At 34.8% G+C, this 12,003-nt stretch overlaps 1 pseudogene; it reads left to right on the top strand.

Moving 5' to 3' along the window:
- Positions 1-592: 592 nt before the first annotated feature.
- On the top strand, positions 593-1,789 carry LOC108378276 (60S ribosomal protein L7-like; annotated as a pseudogene).
- The last annotated feature ends 10,214 nt before the right edge of the window (positions 1,790-12,003 follow it).

Here is a 12,003-nt window from a genome sequence, read left to right as displayed (position 1 = left end):
TCGGCGACATCTTTTGGCGGAGCAGCAAAGCTTGCGGCAGAGCACCAGCAAACCGTATAGCGGTTCTGGACCGGTGCAAGCAGCAAACCATATGCAGAATCGGCATAAACATACTACTCTTGTTTGTTCGAATAAAGTGCAAGTCACAAACAACAGCAACTCTAATACATAAAGTTCCGTCGACGTTGAACCTGCTCTTGTATTAAAACTCAGTATATCCAGTAAAAAAACCGTGGTGAAGTCCTTTATGGGGATAAAGTTTCCAGAGGTGAAATTTTAAGTACCGCCTAATTTCTTACACGCAGGGTTGCTTTTCAGCACTAATGAAAGAAACTTAAGAAATATTAAAAAAAAAATGCATATAATGCATTAATTTTTGAAAGAAATACCATATAATGTATGTACTCTGTTAATAATATTAAAAAATGTATTAGAACCACCGTTTAATGTTATATTTGATACAAATTAATTTTGCTACTCGGAACGCTCTACGCATTGCCACTGAATACTTAAAATAACATCCCTGGTCCTTGTTCTTTCTGTATTGCATCGTGGTGAATTCACATTTCTCAGAAATTTGACAACAAAACAAAATGAAGGGAGTATTTTATTTTCCAATTTTTGTGATTTCTACTGTTTAATGTAAATTTTATGTCTTTTTAGGATATGTTGAGGCAACAAAGAAGGCGCAGTTGGAAAATGAAGTTATTAGTATGAAGTAGCATCTCAGGCACATTTGGAAAATTATGCCTATAAGCAAGATTGAATTTGGGAAAGTAAGTGCCTGGTTGCAGCATATCTATGTATTAAAAAAGTAATAAATTAAATTAAATTGTGTTTAATAGAAATGTTATAAATCGAGTGGCGTTATTTAAGATGTGCTCCAAATATTTGGCGAACTTTTTTTTCGCCTTCTCAACGTGCTAAGTGACAAGGTAAGATGACTGCCACCACGGCCGGTAAGAAGCCCGAAGCAAAGTGAAAACTACCTTCCAGGAAGCTTCCTGCTGTTCCCGAGTCGAAGATGAAGTTAAGCAAGAAGCAGGTCAGCAAACGTGCTAGCCTGATCAAGCGTAAACTAAAGCGCTCTGCTGTGATTGCACTCCGCAAGCGTGAAAACTTGGAGCATGCTGAGAAATATCAAGCAAAATATCTCCTGATGGACGCCGTGAGATGAAGTTGCGCCGTCTGGCAAAGAAACGCGGCCCATTCTACGTGCCCGCAGAATGGCTTTTGTGATCTTTATCTGCGGTATCAAAGTTGCACCAAAAGTGCGTAAAGTTTTACTGTGGTTCCATCTTCGCCACATTAACAACGGTTTGTTCATCGAATTGAACAAGGCAACCATTAATATGCTACGGATTTCCGAACCCTATATTACATGGGGCTCTCCAAGTCTTATATCAATTCGTGAATTGATCTACAAACGTGGAATTGTCAAGCACAACCATCAACGTGTCCCAAACTCTGACAACTTTGTGATCGAACGCAAATTGCACAAAGCGCACGATATTCAGTGCGTTGATTATTTGGCGCACGAAATATTCACTATTGGATCCCACTTCAAGAAAGCCTCGAACTTATTGTGGCCACTACGTTTAGGTTGGTGATTTCGGTAACCGTGAAGATAATATCAACAAACTGCTGCGCAAGATGGTTTAAAGAAATTTTCTGGTGCACAAGGTGGAGTATTTTTATTTCAAAAATATATAATAATAAAAATAGAAAATAATGTTTTTTTTTGTAACTTTCTGAAGGTTTAACCCGTAAATATGCCAAATGTNATTGGATCCCACTTCAAGAAAGCCTCGAACTTATTGTGGCCACTACGTTTAGGTTGGTGATTTCGGTAACCGTGAAGATAATATCAACAAACTGCTGCGCAAGATGGTTTAAAGAAATTTTCTGGTGCACAAGGTGGAGTATTTTTATTTGAAAAATATATAATAATAAAAATAGAAAATAATGTTTTTTTTTGTAACTTTCTTTTATTCCTTGAATAATGTCGAAATTCCATTGCCGTTTGTAAAGGCCATTTCAAAAGGCTCCATTCCACAAATTTAATTTGTTTTGGCTTTTCAGCTTATTAACGATGCACCCAGGATTGCATTTAGGGTTCGAAATTTCAGACGTTCGTATCGATACTGAGTACTCATACTGGCATCGAGCTTATGGTATCGATACTCTAAAAGTATCAGGGAAAAAGTATCGATACTACTCAGTATCGGATTCATTAAAATATGTTTTTTGGGATACTAAAATTAGTTTATTCTTCAATTGTATATCTAGTTATTTCCTGAAATTAAAACAATAGAAGTTTAACATGTTTGATTTTTATTTCATTGCAGAACTTACTTTCATGTTAGAAGTAATTTTAACGTTAAATGCACATGCATTCATACACATATGTATATATATATATATGTATATATACTTTCACGAATTTCAAATTTTATTAAGAAATTTTTGTAAACTTTTTGGGTATGCATTTCTGTATCCTATTCAATTTTAGTATAATAAAGTGGAAGTTTGAATTAAAAGTCAATAGTAGTAGGCTACACGTAAACTTGAATAGGTTGATACTGCATACCCAAAAAGCTTCTAAAAATTCTGCCTNAAAAAAAAGACCACCAAAGGTGACAATTTCCCCTATATGATAGTTACTAACTTCAAATCGATATATCTCGATTCCTAGACGTGACCCAGCGAAACGCCGGGCCACGTATAACTTGTGTTTGACCGATATAACATTTCCCGTTGGTTTCATCGCATCCCGATTTTGACTGTCGCATAGTGTAATTATACAAGCTCAACGTGCTAATTTAGGTATACTTACATATGTATGTATTTACCTATAAGTTTGTTTACTGGATATACTGAGTATTAAACGAAGGCATTGTTGTAACTGAGCATGATGCTATGGGCCTCCGCACACTGGACTGCTTAGTCCGCCTAAAACCGGTTATGTGTGGATAAGAGGGGGAAGAGAGTTTGAGTTCACCTCGTTCATTTCAGTCCGCGAAAATCGTGGATTGACGGTGGACTGACGCGCACACAGACAACATGTTTTGTATTTCGTTTTGTTTGGATGTGCCACATGCACTAACACAATCAAGCGTAGTTAATGTATACAAAACTGAAACCTGTTTTGAGCCGACTGTTCAGCCCAGTGTACGTTCGAATGGTGGACTGCTCAGTCCGACTGAGCAGGCTAGTGTGCGGAGGCCCAATTATAAAAGGTTGGATAACCTGGCAGTTGTCTCGCTGCCGCATTCTGCCTTTGCCTGCGTTGCTTTCTTTTTTGATTTATAGAAACTACTACTAAAATACAAGGAGAAATATTGTCTTCGTATAAAAAGTTCAACAAGCAACACTGCCGATATTTTCATCGATGTTTCGTGGAAATTGATTTTCTTACTGCGCAAATTCAAGTACCTTTGCCAAAAAAATCAAAAATAAATCAATAACCTGCGTTTTACAGCAAGTTCAGCCGTTGCAAGTAAGTTGTACGTGCTAGGATCTCTGTGTGTCCGTCCACGTTTGGCTGGGAACTACAGCCGCAGCGATTTATTTGGTGAAGTGCAGCCGTTGCATACTTACAAGTAAGTACACCAACCCATAAAAGTGAAAGTGTAAATATCAAAAAAGCTTTTTTCTTGTGCAGGTGAGGATCACTTTGTCACCCCTATTGCGAGTGTCGACTAGTAGTAGATAAACGACTATTATTCGATTATCGTTTTTCCATGGTATTGTGAATGTCCCATAAAAGTGAAAGTGTAAATATCAAAGAGGCTTTTTTCTTGTGCAGGTGAGGATCACTTTGTCACCCCTATTGCGAGTGTCGACTAGTAGTAGATAAACGACTATTATTCGATTATCGTTTTTCCATGGTATTGTGAATGTCCCATAAAAGTGAAAGTGTAAATATCAAAGAGGCTTTTTTCTTGTGCAGGTGAGGATCACTTTGTCACCCCTATTGCGAGTGTCGACTAGTAGTAGATAAACGACTATTATTCGATTATCGTTTTTCCATGGTATTGTGAATGTCGATTTCTCGTTCAATAAGCAACTGTGAATAGTTTGGAACAAATGCAGAATATGTACCTACAATTCTCAAATTAAAAAACATTTATATGTGGATCGATAGAGATCATTGAGGTGAGCGTAGCGGTAAATTTTTTTTTGGGAAACAACAACTACAACAATTATTAAAGGTCAAAGTTCAAATTAGGCATTTTTTACATCAAATTTTCTCGAAAACTTTCTTGAATTTTAAAAATTTTGATGTCATTCAATAGAGAATTTAATTCTCTTTAATTTGAAGTACATACGTTATATATACCTTTTATAGTTTTCACAAAAATCGAATTAATGTGGAAAAAAGTATACAGTGTTTTTACGTATATCTTCTTTCTGCGTAGGCGGCCTTCGGCCGCACTTATGGATTGTAACCCTCACTAAGTAGAATTGAGTAGTCCACTTGCAAAGAGCGCTATGAAAATTTTTTTAGATTTTTAGTTTTTGGTGGATTACGTACCAGTATTTAAAGTAGTTTCATGTCCAGTAACAACAGAGTGCAAAATCTTTTTATATTCTGAAAAAATAGCATCAAATGTTAAGTCTTCTTACAAAAGTCGCTATCATACTTATTTATAAACTTTCAAAAGTATCCATCTTATGATGAACTTAGAAAACTGCTTTAGGTCGTATAGACTGTTAATGCTATCTTATGACATGTTATGTTATGTTACAATTTTATAAGGCTCTTATTTATCCAAATTTTCAGGTAATAATAAAAAAGATTCAATTTAAATGTTACTTCTTGTCGTAGTCGTTTTTTTCAAATTTATGGCTTTCTATTATAAAATCACATAACGCTGTTTGCAAGTGGACTTCTCAATTCTCCCTTCTGTGTTGCGGCGAAAAGGGGCTGAACACCTTTTGCAGAGAACTCCTTTCTGCGTAGGCGGCCTTCGGTCGCACTTAGGGATTATAACCCTCTCAAAGTAGAATTCTCTTTCTGAGTTGGGAAGGATAGGCGCTGAACACCTTTTGCAGTAAATCCCTTTCTTCGTAGGCCGCACTTATGGATTATAAAAGGTATATGTATAAATATTNCGCACTTAGGGATTATAACCCTCTCAAAGTAGAATTCTCTTTCTGAGTTGCGAAGGATAGGCGCTGAACACCTTTTGCAGTAAATCCCTTTCTTCGTAGGCCGCACTTATGGATTATAAAAGGTATATGTATAAATATGTATATCAAATTAAATTAAATGATTCTTGCAAACTTTGTACAAAATTCATTAAAAAGAATCAAACTTAAAAAAATTTTCATCAAAATTTCAAACTTTTTCTAAGAATTTTAGACAAATTTTCAATATGCGNTTAAAAAGAATCAAACTTAAAAAAATTTTCATCAAAATTTCAAACTTTTTTTAAGAATTTTAGACAAATTTTCAATATGCGGTTTTGTAGCCCGTTCAATTTTAGTATAATAAAGTGCAAGTTTCAAGCAGCTAAAAATTACTGCTGATTTTTTATAATTTTTTTTACGAGGGTGCTGCGCGTTTTCTTCCATATAAAAATTGATTTTGTTCATGCCTTATATGGAAACAAATGCGCAACACCCTCGACAAAAAAAATTCTAAAAATTAGTGATAATATAGCTACTTGAAAATTGCACTTTATTATACTAAAATTGAACGAGCTACAAAACTGCATATTGAAAATTTTTCTAAAAATTTTTAATAAAAAGTTTGCAAGAATCTTTTATATGGTTTTTGTTTTAGAATGATCTATATTTTAAATGAAAATTAGCGAAAAAGATTTATAATGGAAAACATTTGGAATATTGGGAAAAAACTAAATTACGAATACTTCTGTGAGTGACTGTACATACATGTATGAACTTATTTGTTCCAAGTGGTTTTGATCTTCGTGGCATGGTTTTAGGCATAGGTTTAGTAGTCTATTGATAAAAAAAAGCAAGGCACAAATTTTAAAAAATACTGAAATAATTTTAACTGGGACCGTTGAAAACTGATGAACATACATGAATATATGTATATATACATATGTATGGATCTGATCTAATACTTTTCGTGTAAAATCCTTTAAAAATGTCAAACAGCAAAATCAATCTTTGTATTGAGAGTAAAAAGTGAGACAAAAACAGCATCGGTTAAATCTTGCAACTTCATTCTCTACACAATACTCCAAAAATAGCTTTCATTTACATGATTTTTATTTATTTATTTCTTACGGCTCTTTTGAACCTAGATCATAACAATATTTAATTATAAGCTTAACCTAGTATTTAAAAATGCAATACTTAAGCCTAATAGGACTGTTTGCAAGGGAATTCATTTATATACATACATTTAAAATTTCACGGGACGAAAGTAAATGGCAACAGGATCTTAGCGAGGATAGAGATAGAACACATTAGTTATATTGAAACAGTCTTACAGTATGCAAGTAATTTTCTTTTAAATTCAGTTATGTTTTTAGATTGGGTAATACTATTAGGTAATTCATTATAACATTTAAGACCCTTATAATAGAGATTACTCTTATCAGACTCACATTTAAACATGGGTAAATTAAAGTAGTTTTTTTTACGGGTGCTTTTGTTATGTATATCATTGCCATACTTTATTCTACCTTTTAAATATTCTGGCAAGAGTGCGGGATCATTTTTCCTTTAACTTCATGTAAGTTCGTGTAAAAGCCTGTAAGTTCATTGAGTACTGGATCAGAGCTAATACATGATTGCACAAAGATTGCCATACTTTATTCTACCTTTTAAATATTCTGGCAGGAGTACGGGATCATTTTTCCTTTAACTTCATGTAAGTTCGTGTAAAAGCCTGTAAGTTCATTGAGTACTGGATCAGAGCTAATACAAGATTGCACAAAGAGAAGACGAGAGTAAGAGGAAATGCCGAACAAATGAATTTAGCTTCCCATTTTACAAACGGAAGATGGTATGTTATATGTAGCGACAGACGAAGCAGAACCACAGATTATATTCCTAAAAGAAAAACTAAATTTAGGAAGATATACAAATAGAAATGCTTAAAATACAAGCTCAAAAACAGTAATTGATGCGGTGTTTTCAACATATTTTAACGCCTTTGAGTCACAAATATATACAAGTATCATATCTTATCAATCATACCGATAATTTCATGTGTTAAAAGAATTAAAAATGAAAATGAATAAAGAAAAATTAAATCAGCAAATTTAATAAAATTAAGTGAAATTACTGTTTAATTTCTAACCTAACCTACAAGTGTATGTGTGTAACTGAATCGCCTAGTAATAGGTTGACATATAAAAAGGTTATCTTCATTTTCGAGCTTAACGCCCTAATCTGTAAATAGAAAAAGAGATTAGCCATACAAAATTATAATTATAAAATCTCAGATTAAACCGATAACTTTTTGGTGTCCAACCTAGTTTAATCGATTATACTTGCAAAGAAGAGAAGGAATGTCAAATGTAAAAGTAAACAAAAAGTGACGCTAGCAAGGAAAAGAGGTTTGTAAAGGTATTTTTAATAAAATATTAAGTTAAAATATATTTAAATAGCATAATATAAATAAGTAGCAGAAAAAAATGAACACGGTAGCACAGAGAAGAAGCTTAACTTTTCCTCGAGTTGTGACAATTTGACAGGTAACGAACTTTGATTGAGATTATATTTATATGTAACGTACTTTTATGATTTGCCGTACGCATATGTTTACACATCAAATTTCATGAGTAACTAGTACTCACGCCTTTTTTTCTTGTGCTGGTCAGGATCAAGTGGAGAATTCGCATACTTCCAAGTTAGTATACCACCCCATAAAAGTGAAAGTGCAAATATTAATAAACATTTTTTCTTGTGCAGGTCAGGATCATTTGTGTGTCCGTCACCCAATTGTAAGTAAATTTAAGATATTCAACATGTAATTTTTAAATGCAACAAAAAATAATAATTTTGAAAAGATTAATTTATGTACATTAGTTGCGTTCCTTATCTCCCAGAAATAGTCAGAAATAGTTCGAAGTAGTCAGATTTAGTGCAAAAACCGTTTCTTAACTTGATAATGAGGGCAGAAGTGGGAAAGCAACTGTGACTCTTCAGTCCGAAGTAGTCAGATTTAGTTAGAAGAATTTTTGCTGGCAAAATCTTGAAAAGTATCTCACTCAACTGAATTTAAATTAACGGAAATAAAATAATACACGAAAAGTGAGAATAATCTAAAAACTAAAAAAAGTGAATTGAAAATGGGGGACAAAAAATAATTGATATAGTAAGTGTTTATTGTGCTTGTGTGTATGTGTTTTGTACATATATTTCTATTCTTATTTGGCAATGGTTTTGTTGTTGCCATTCTTTGGACTAAAAATTTGGTTTTTTGCGTTTCTTTACTTTTTCCTGTTATTCTCTTTTAGTGAGCGCATTTTGCTGACGCTCTTGCATTTTGACACTTCAGATTTTAGTCAGAAAAGGTAAGGAATGGACCTATTATATCAATTGCATCTTTACTATTTGTATATTTCTTCATATCGCACACCGTCTTCAAAAGAGTCACAACTCAAAATAATACGTTTGTCAGAAAATGCAAAAAAAACTATTTCTTGCCTTAGGTTTTTTTTTACAAATTATAACAAAAATTTGCCCCAGCTTCTGGTGAAAGGTCAATAAAAGCTCTGTGTGCACTTTTAGCCCATAATCTCAAAAATGCCAAATTTTGAGTTGTAACTCATTTGAAGACGGTGTGCGATATAGTCTCTTTAAATAAGGGATTTGTCTGAATTTCACTAATTTTGTTTAATATATACTGGAATTTTAATGAAACCATGGTTTATTTTGCATATTTGGGAATATTTGTCGATAATATTTTTCTTTGGTCAGAATTTTATGTGAGTAAAATTCTCTCATCCTTCATCTATTTAATTTTTAATATCTATATAGCATGTTTAATATACCATAAAAAAGTTAATTGATTGTATATTGTGTAGATCAATGGAATCTGCTTTATATACTTCATTAAATTTTTATACAAAAAATGCATTACAGCACTACCAGACTTTTTTTCCTACTACCTTTTCAAAAAAGGGGATAAAATGGTTACCCACTTTCTCTTTTCTTCTCAAATACAACCTTACAAGGCATTCGATAGACGTAAATGTCAATATTATCCAACTGTGTATTATTGAATCATGATTGTTGTTGTTGTAGCGGCTACAACAACCCCGCCCAGATCGGTTTATGTCTCTGTCGTTGTCGTCAAGCTCCATTAACGGAAGCCCCAAGAAGCGTGCAGCCTCAATGGAGTCGGTCCACAGGGACAAAGGCGTTACTGTTGTTGGGGTTTTCGGGCATAGGAAGAGACGTTTCGAGTCGTGGGGTGTCTCTCCGCATGCCGGACACTCATTTGGCACATCTGCGTCTAATCTGCTCAGGTATGAGTTTAACCTGCTACAGTAGCCAGAGCGAAGTTGGGCTATTGTGGTTCTAGTCTCCCGAGGCAGATGAAGCTCCGCCTCGTCGATGTCCGGTGGTTGTGCTCCTAGAACGGCATTCACAGGTCTGGAGTCTACATAACTCGAGACTAACTCCCTGTGAATGCCGCTCAGGGCCTGTCGATATGCTGACGGATCCAGCGGTTGCTTAATGAACCTCTGAACTTCGTCCGTCGGTTCGTAAAGATGCCTCCTGACATGCCTGGGCAAGAGCTCTTCTGCAAGCAGTTGTCTAGAATTAGAAGTAGTCAAATTCTCTTTCTGTGTTGCGAACAAAAGGAGCAGAAGCGTTTTTTAGCAGAACTTCTCTCTGTGTAGGCGGCCTACGGCCGAGCTTAGGAATTGTAACCCTCACAAAGTAGAATTCTCTTTCTGTGTTGCGAACAAAGGGAGGAGAAGTGTTTTTGAGCAGAACTTCTCTCTGCGTAGGCGGCCTACAGCCGCGCTTAGGGATTACTACCCTCACAAAGTAGAATTATCTTTCTGTGGTGCGAACAAAGGGAGGATAAGTGTTTTTGAGCAGAACTTCTCTGCGTAGGCGGCCTACAGCCGCGCTTAGGGATTACTACCCTCACAAAGTAGAATTCTCTTTCTGTGGTGCGAAGAAAAGAAGCAGAAGGATTATAACCCTCACAAAGTAGAATCCTCTTTCTGTGTTGTGAAGAAAAGGAGCAGAAGTATTTTTGAGCAGAACTTCTCAAGAATAAAAGTGACTATACTATAATTATGATGTATATTTAAATCATACAATCAATAATTATTATCATTTTACTGAAAAATGACATTATCTGCACACATAATACTCATAATAGCTATTAAACTCGTAAATAAAATAGCACTTATCATATGCGCCTCTATAATATTCTTACGCTTTGAACTTCTGGCAACACATTTCGAAAGGTATTCTGGCAACACGTTACTCACACGTGCGGCCATCTTCGTTTCGATCATTGTCCATACATACATTCGTACATACTATTTCGGTTGTCTAATGGAAAATAAACAAATTATTTATAAACGTGTTCCTCATCGTTAAATAATGAAATTTATAAAATATAAAATAGATAAACGTTCAAAGAGCTTTATTTAGTTGAAATGTGTGTTTTCTGCGCACTTGTATTTGTTTGAAATGGTTTGTTATCGTACATTTTGTTAGGTGAAATTTTCAACTTTAACAACAAATTACTCGTAAACTATGAGTTTCCTCGTCGTCCGGTTTTCAGTTTTGTGATTTGTACGACCCCCTCTACACCCCCCATAAAGTCATTTTGTTCAAAGCGTGGTGCACTCTCCCGAATTCAACCCAAAATTAATACTTCGATAAATAATGGAAATTTTTTATAAAAATTCGCCTGCCGCGCTTTTTTCAAAAAAAATCAATACTTCGATATATAATAAAAATTTTATAAAAAATCACGCGATTTTTTATAAAAAATCCTCGTCTGCGGCGCTTTTTCAAAAAAAAAAACAATACTTCGATAAATAAATAATGATACATTTTCGCCTGCGGCGCTTTCTTATAAAAATCGATAATTCCATAAATAATGAAAATTTTTATTAAAATCAATACTTCGCCTGCGTCGCTTTTTTATATAAAACAGTATTTCAATATAAGGTGAATACAAAACCCCCCCACTTTTTTACCATTCTCATCATATGGCAGCACCAATATCTGTGTTCATTTCCACCCTTTCCATGTAATCAATGAAATTTGTATGGTGAATTGTTCAATTTTAAAAGTTAATAACTTTTTAAATAAAATCCTCCGTGCTCTGGGGTTTTCACCTTTAGAATCGTAAAAAGCGCCTCTATAGGGCCTCATTTTTTTAAATTTGGACCGAATTTAAGGAAAATTTTCCCCAAAATAAATAAGCAAACAAATCAAAATGACTGTAACGGCGAATAGAAAGGTGCTACCAGATGTTCGAAAATTAAATAGGTACACTAAAATGAAGGGATATTTAACAATCTACTTTTGTTTCATAATGAACTCGATAACATTTGGGAATAAGAAAAATCATTGTTCGTTACATAATAAAAATTTTTAATAAAAAGTCGCGCGATTTTTTATTAAAAATTTTCGCCTGTGGCGCTTTTTTCATAAAAACCGCTTCAGGAAAGTTCGGACGGGGGTCCGAAATACATCCGGCTGGGATGAAGCGATCTGCAGCAGCAGCGACAACCCTGCGGAGCTTACACTCGCCTACGTGAACGTGGGTTGGTGGGGGAAGGGCAGAAAAGGTGCTTTCAGTAACCTCCGCAAAGCCGTTCCAATCAGCTTTAGAAAGGTTGGTATAGGTCCGTTTTCCTCGCAATCAAATTCGGCAGGTTTATCAATCGAGATTACTATGGGCAGAAGAACTGATGCTAAAGTCAGCATAGGTCGCCACGTTATGCTCTTTATCAGACCAGCGCTTACTATTATAGCTACTGAAGCTGCCCATAATCCTGGTGGGTGCCTCGTCGTTCATTGTGTAGAATG

Source organism: Rhagoletis zephyria, unplaced genomic scaffold (assembly GCF_001687245.7).
Source record: "Rhagoletis zephyria isolate East Lansing unplaced genomic scaffold, Rhagoletis_zephyria_1.1 Rzeph_scaffold_13730, whole genome shotgun sequence".
NCBI classification, from domain to species: Eukaryota; Metazoa; Arthropoda; class Insecta; order Diptera; family Tephritidae; genus Rhagoletis; species Rhagoletis zephyria.
The sequence above is the reverse complement of the archived record's forward strand: the minus strand, read 5'-3'. Positions and strand labels throughout refer to the sequence as shown.